Here is a 7,749-nt window from a genome sequence, read left to right as displayed (position 1 = left end):
GTTTCCCTGCCCTTGTCCTATCCTCAGGCCAGTCTGCGGTGGGCTAGTATGAAGGGCAGAGGGCTAAATGGCCCCCTCCCACACACCATCTCCCCTTCGGTGCGGTGTCTAGGATCCCCGGTAAATCGTCCTCTGCTGGGTCTGGCCTGGAATCGTTCCATTGGCCAAGAAACGTCAAACATGAACAGCCGCTGGGGCAGATGGGTCAGGGAGCAGACTTCATCGACAGCTGGGCTTCTGCCTCTGAGAGCGGAGAGCTGCAGAAGTTTCTGGAAAATGTCAAGCCCACACACACACTCTCTCTCTCTCTCTCTCACACACACACACGTACATAGTCTCTCATACACACACTCTCTCTCACACAAACTCTGTCTTACACACACTCTATTTCACATACACACACATACTCATAGGTACACAGGCTTTCTCTCTCTCTCTCTCTCTCTCACACACACACACACACACTCTCTCACACACACACTTTGTCTCTCAAACACAGACACACTCTCTCCTTCACACACACACCCTCTCTCTCTCACAGACTCTCTCTCTCTCACACACACTCTCTCTCACACTCACAATCTCTCTCTCACAAACACTGACACACCCCTTCTCTCTCTCACAAACACACTCACTCACTCTCACACACACATTCTTACACATATACTCTTCTCACACACACACTCTGTCTCTCTCTCACACACACACTCTGTCTCTCTCACATACACAGTCTCTCTCTGTCTCACACACTGTCTCTCTCTCTCACACATACTCTCTCTCTCTCTCTCTCTCTCTCACACACTCTCTCTCTCTCTCTCTCACACGTACTCTCTCTCTCTCTCTCTCTCTCACACACGACTCTCTCTCTCTCTCTCTCTCACACACACACACACACACAAATGGCGCGGGGTTCTGAGTGAGAGAGATTGATCGAACCGAATCGAGAGTTCATGTGGGGACCACTTGGAGAATGAGCTGGGGGGCCTTGATGAAGACCCACTCCCCCCACCCACTGAGACACCAAAACAGAACCAGCTCCCCACCTGGGCACCTCCACAAATGTTAGTGATCCGTTCGATTCCATTGCCACACGTGATCACCCAGAGAAAGGACAGAGCAGAAATCTCATGGGCTTCCACACAGAACACCGAGCGGATAAAATATTCAGGAGATTCCGAGTGGACCTGGTCAGGAAGGGGGGGGGAAAAACAGGCAACAGGATTAACTGAGAGAAAGAGAGAGCCAGGCACTGCCTGAGGTTCAGACACACAATAATACTCTCACACACACTCACTCACTCTCAGTAACTCACACACACTCACTCACACACTCACACACCAACCCCCTCACTCACTCACACACTCACACACAACACTCCCTCACACACTCACTCACTCACACACCAACCCCCTCACTCACTCACACACCAACCCCCTCACACACTCACACACCAATCCCCTCACTCACTCACACACCAACCCCCTCACTCACTCACACACTAACCCCCTCACTCACTCACACACTCACACACCAACCCCCTCACTCACTCACACACTACCCCCTCACTCACTCACACACTCACACACCAACCCCCTCACTCACTCACACACCAACCCCCTCACTCACTCACACACCACCCACCCCTCACACACTCACACACCAATCCCCTCACTCACTCACACACCAACCCCCGCACTCACTCACACACTAACCCCCTCACTCACTCACACACTCACACACCAACCCCCTCACTCACTCACACACTAACCCCTCACTCACTCACACACTCACACACCACCCCCTCACTCACTCACACACCAACCCCCTCACTCACTCACTCACACACCAACCCCCTCACTCATTCACACACCAACCCCCTCACTCACTCACACACCAACCCCCTCACACACTCACACACCAACCCCCTCACTCACACACACACTCACACCACCAACCCCCTCACTCACTCACACACCAACCCCCTCACACACTCACAACCAACCCCCTCACTCACTCACTCACTCACAGACCAACCCCCTCACTCACTCACTCACACACCAACCCCCTCACTCACTCACTCACACTCACACCAACCCCCTCACTCACTCACACACCAACCCCCCTCACTCACTCACACACTCACCACACAACCCCCTCACTCACTCACTCACACACCAACCCCCTCACTCACTCACACACCAACCCCCTCACACACTCACTCACTCAACACCCAACCCCCTCACTCACTCACACACCATCCCCCTCACTCACTCACACTCACACACCAACCCCCCTCACTCACTCACTCACACACCAACCCCCTCACTCACTCACACACCAACCCCCTCACTCACTCACACACCAACCCCTCACCCCCCCACCCAACCCCCTCACTCACCACTCACACACCAACCCCCTCACTCACACACACACTCACACACCAACCCCCTCACTCACTCACACACCAACCCCCTCACTCACTCACACACTCACACACCAACCCCCCTCACTCACTCACGACACCAACCCCCTCACTCACACACTCACACACCAACCCCCTCACTCACTCACACACCAACCCCCCTCACACACTCACACACCAACCCCCTCACTCACACACTCACACACCAACCCCCTCACTCACTCACACACTCACACACCAACCCCCTCACTCACTCACACACCAACCCCCTCACTCACTCACAGACCAACCCCCTCACTCACTCACTCACTCACAGACCAACCCCCTCACTCACTCCTCACACACCAACCCCCTCACTCACACACTCACACACCAACCCCCTCACTCACTCACTCACACACTCACACACCAAACCCCCTCACTCACTCACACACCAACCCCCTCACTCACTCACACCACACACCCCCCCACTCACTCACACACTCACAGACCAACCCCCTCACCTCACCTCACACACCCAACCCCTCACTCACTCACACACTCACACACCACCCCCCCTCACTCACTCACACACCAACCCCCTCACTCACTCACACACCAACCCCCCCACTCACTCACACCTCACACACCAACCCCCCCACTCACTCACACACTCACACACCAACCCCTCACTCACTCACACTCACACACCAACCCCCCCACTCACTCACACACCAACCCCCTCACTCACTCACACCACCAACCCCCTCACTCACTCACACACTCACACCACCAACCCCCTCACTCACCTCACACACCAACCCCCTCACTCACTCACACACCAACCCCCTCACTCACTCACACACCAACCCCCCACTCACACACACACTCACACACCAACCCCACCACTCACTCACACACTCACACACCAACCCCCTCACTCACTCACACACCAACCCCCTCACTCACTCACACACCAACCCCCTCACTCACACACTCAGCACACCAACCCCCTCACTCACTCCACACCACTCACACACCAACCCCTCACTCACTCACACACCAACCCCCTCACTCACTCACACACCAACCCCCTCACTCACACACTCCACACACCAACCCCCTCACTCACACACACACCTCACACACCAACCCCCTCACACTCACTCCCACACACCAACCCCCTCACTCACTCACACACTCACACACCAACCCCCTCACTCACTCACACACCAACCCCCTCACTCACACACTCACACACCAACCCCCTCACTCACTCACACACCAACCCCCTCACTCACTCACACACTCACACACCAACCCCCTCACTCACTCACACACCAACCCCCTCACTCACTCACACACCAACCCCCTCACTCACTCACACACTCACACACCAACCCCCTCACTCACTCACACACCAACCCCCTCACTCACTCACACACCAACCCCCTCACTCACTCACCACACTCACACACCAACCCCCTCACTCACTCACACACCAACCCCCTCACTCACTCACACACCAACCCCCTCACTCACTCACACACCAACCCCCTCACTCACTCACACACTCACACACCAACCCCCTCACTCACTCACACACCAACCCCCTCACCCTCACACTCACACACCAACCCCCTCACTCACTCACACACTCACACACCAACCCCCTCACTCACTCACACACCAACCCCCTCACTCACTCACACACCAACCCCCTCACTCACTCACACACCAACCCCACCACTCACTCACACACTCACACACCAACCCCCTCACTCACTCACACACCAACCCCCTCACTCACTCACACACCAACCCCCTCACTCACACACTCACACACCAACCCCCTCACTCACTCACACACTCACACACCAACCCCCTCACTCACTCACACACCAACCCCCTCACTCACTCACACACCAACCCCCTCACTCACACACTCACACACCAACCCCCTCATTCACACACACACTCACACACCAACCCCCTCACTCACTCACACACCAACCCCCTCACTCACTCACACACTCACACACCAACCCCCTCACTCACTCACACACCAACCCCCTCACTCACACACTCACACACCAACCCCCTCACTCACTCACACACCAACCCCCTCACACACTCACACACCAACCCCCTCACTCACACACTCACACACCAACCCCCTCACTCACTCACACACTCACACACCAACCCCCTCACTCACTCACACACCAACCCCCTCACTCACTCACAGACCAACCCCCTCACTCACTCACTCACTCACAGACCAACCCCCTCACTCACTCACTCACACACCAACCCCCTCACTCACTCACACACCAACCCCCTCACTCACACACTCACACACCAACCCCCTCACTCACACACACACTCACACACCAACCCCCTCACTCACTCACACACCAACCCCCTCACTCACTCACACACTCACACACCAACCCCCTCACTCACTCACACACCAACCCCCTCACTCACACACTCACACACCAACCCCCTCACTCACTCACACACCAACCCCCTCACACACTCACACACCAACCCCCTCACTCACACACTCACACACCAACCCCCTCACTCACTCACACACTCACACACCAACCCCCTCACTCACTCACACACCAACCCCCTCACTCACTCACAGACCAACCCCCTCACTCACTCACTCACTCACAGACCAACCCCCTCACTCACTCACTCACACACCAACCCCCTCACTCACACACTCACACACCAACCCCCTCACTCACTCACACACTCACACACCAAACCCCTCACACACTCACAGACCAACCCCCTCACTCACTCACACACCAACCCCCCCACTCACTCACACACTCACAGACCAACCCCCTCACTCACTCACACACCAACCCCCTCACTCACTCACTCACTCACACACCAACCCCCTCACGCACTCACACACCAACCCCCTCACTCACTCACACACCAACCCCCCCCACTCACTCACACACTCACACACCAACCCCCCCACTCACTCACACACTCCACACACCAACCCCCTCACTCACTCACACACTCACACACCAACCCCCTCACTCACTCACACACCAACCCCCTCACTCACTCACACACCAACCCCCTCACTCACTCACACACCAACCCCCTCACTCACTCACACACCAACCCCCTCACTCACTCACACACCAACCCCCTCATTCACTCACACACTCACACACCAACCCCCTCACTCACTCACACACCAACCCCCTCACACACTCACACACCAACCCCCCCACTCAGTCACACACTCACACACCAACCCCCCCACTCACTCACACACTCACACACACAACCCCCTCACTCACTCACACACTCACACACCAACCCCCTCACTCACTCACACACCAACCCCCTCACTCACACACACACCAACCCCCTCACTCACTCACACACCAACCCCCTCACTCACTAACTCACACACCAACCCCCTCACTCACTCACTCACACACCAACCCCCTCACTCATCCACTCACTCACACACCAACCCCCTCACTCACTCACACACTCACACACCAACCCCCTCACTCACTCACACACCAACCCCCTCACTCACTCACACACCAACCCCCTCACTCACTCACTCACACACCAACCCCCTCACTCACTCACACACCAACCCCCTCACTCACACACTCACACACCAACCCCCTCACACTCACACACTCACACACCAACCCCCTCACTCACTCACACACCAACCCCCTCACTCACTCACACACCAACCCCCTCACTCACTCACACACCAACCCCCCCACTCACTCACACACTCACACACCAACCCCCTCACTCACTCACACACTCACACACCAACCCCCTCACTCACTCACACACCAACCATCTCACTCACACACTCACACACCAACCCCCTCACTCACTCACACACCAACCCCCTCACTCACTCACACACCAACCCCCTCACTCACTCACACACACTCACACACCAACCCCCTCACTCACACACACACCAACCCCCTCACTCACTCACACACACTCACACACCAACCCCCTCACTCACTCACACACCAACCATCTCACTCACACACTCACACACCAACCCCCTCACTCACACACCAACCCCCTCACTCACACACTCACACACCAACCCCCTCACTCACTCACACACCAACCCCCCCACTCACTCACACACCAACCCCCTCACTCACTCACACACCAACCCCCTCACTCACTCACTCACACACACACCAACCCCCTCACTCACTCACACACCAACCCCCTCACTCACTCACACACCAACCCCCTCACTCACTCACACACCAACCCCCTCACTCATCCACTCACTCACACACCAACCCCCTCACTCACTCACACACCAACCCCCTCACTCACACACTCACACACCAACCCCCTCACTCACTCACACACCAACCCCCTCACTCACACACTCACACACCAACCCCCTCACTCACTCACACACCAACCCCCTCACTCATCCACTCACTCACACACCAACCCCCTCACTCACTCACTCACACACCAACCCCCTCACTCACTCACTCACACACACACCAACCCCCCCACTCACTCACACACCAACCCCCTCACTCACTCACACACCAACCCCCTCACTCACTCACTCACACACACACCAACCCCCTCACTCACTCACACACCAACCCCCTCACTCACTCACACAGTCACACACCAACCCCCTCACTCACTCACACACCAACCCCCTCACTCACTCACACAGTCACACACCAACCCCCTCACTCACTCACACACCAACCCCCTCACTCACACACTCACAGACCAACCCCCTCACTCACTCACACACCAACCATCTCACTCACTCACTCACACACCAACCCCCTCACTCACTCACACACCAACCCCCTCACTCACTCACACACTCACACACCAACCCCCTCACTCACTCACACACCAACCCCCTCACTCACTCACTCACTCACACACCAACCCCCTCACTCACTCACACACCAACCCCCTCACTCACTCACACAGTCACTCACCAACCCCCTCACTCACTCACACACCAACCATCTCACTCACTCACTCACACACCAACCCCCTCACTCACTCACACACCAACCCCCTCACTCACTCGCACACCAACCCCCTCACTCACTCACACACTCACACACCAACCCCCTCACTCACTCACACACTCACACACCAACCCCCTCACTCACTCACACACCAACCCCCTCACTCACTCACACACCAACCCCCTCACTCACACACTCACACACCAACCCCCTCACTCACTCACACACCAACCATCTCACTCACTCACTCACACACCAACCCCCTCACTCACTCACAAACTCACA

The 7,749-nt window shown here is 56.4% G+C and overlaps 1 pseudogene; it reads right to left on the bottom strand.

Annotated features, from left to right (window-relative positions):
* LOC140492426 (amine oxidase [flavin-containing] A-like) overlaps positions 1–7,749 on the bottom strand; it is a 46,011-nt pseudogene that overhangs the window by 22,888 nt on the left and 15,374 nt on the right.

The sequence above is a fragment of the Chiloscyllium punctatum genome, chromosome 21 (genome assembly GCF_047496795.1).
Source record: "Chiloscyllium punctatum isolate Juve2018m chromosome 21, sChiPun1.3, whole genome shotgun sequence".
In the NCBI taxonomy this organism is placed as follows: Eukaryota; Metazoa; Chordata; class Chondrichthyes; order Orectolobiformes; family Hemiscylliidae; genus Chiloscyllium; species Chiloscyllium punctatum.
Note: the sequence above shows the minus strand (reverse complement) of the source record. Positions and strands in the feature narration are given on the sequence as shown.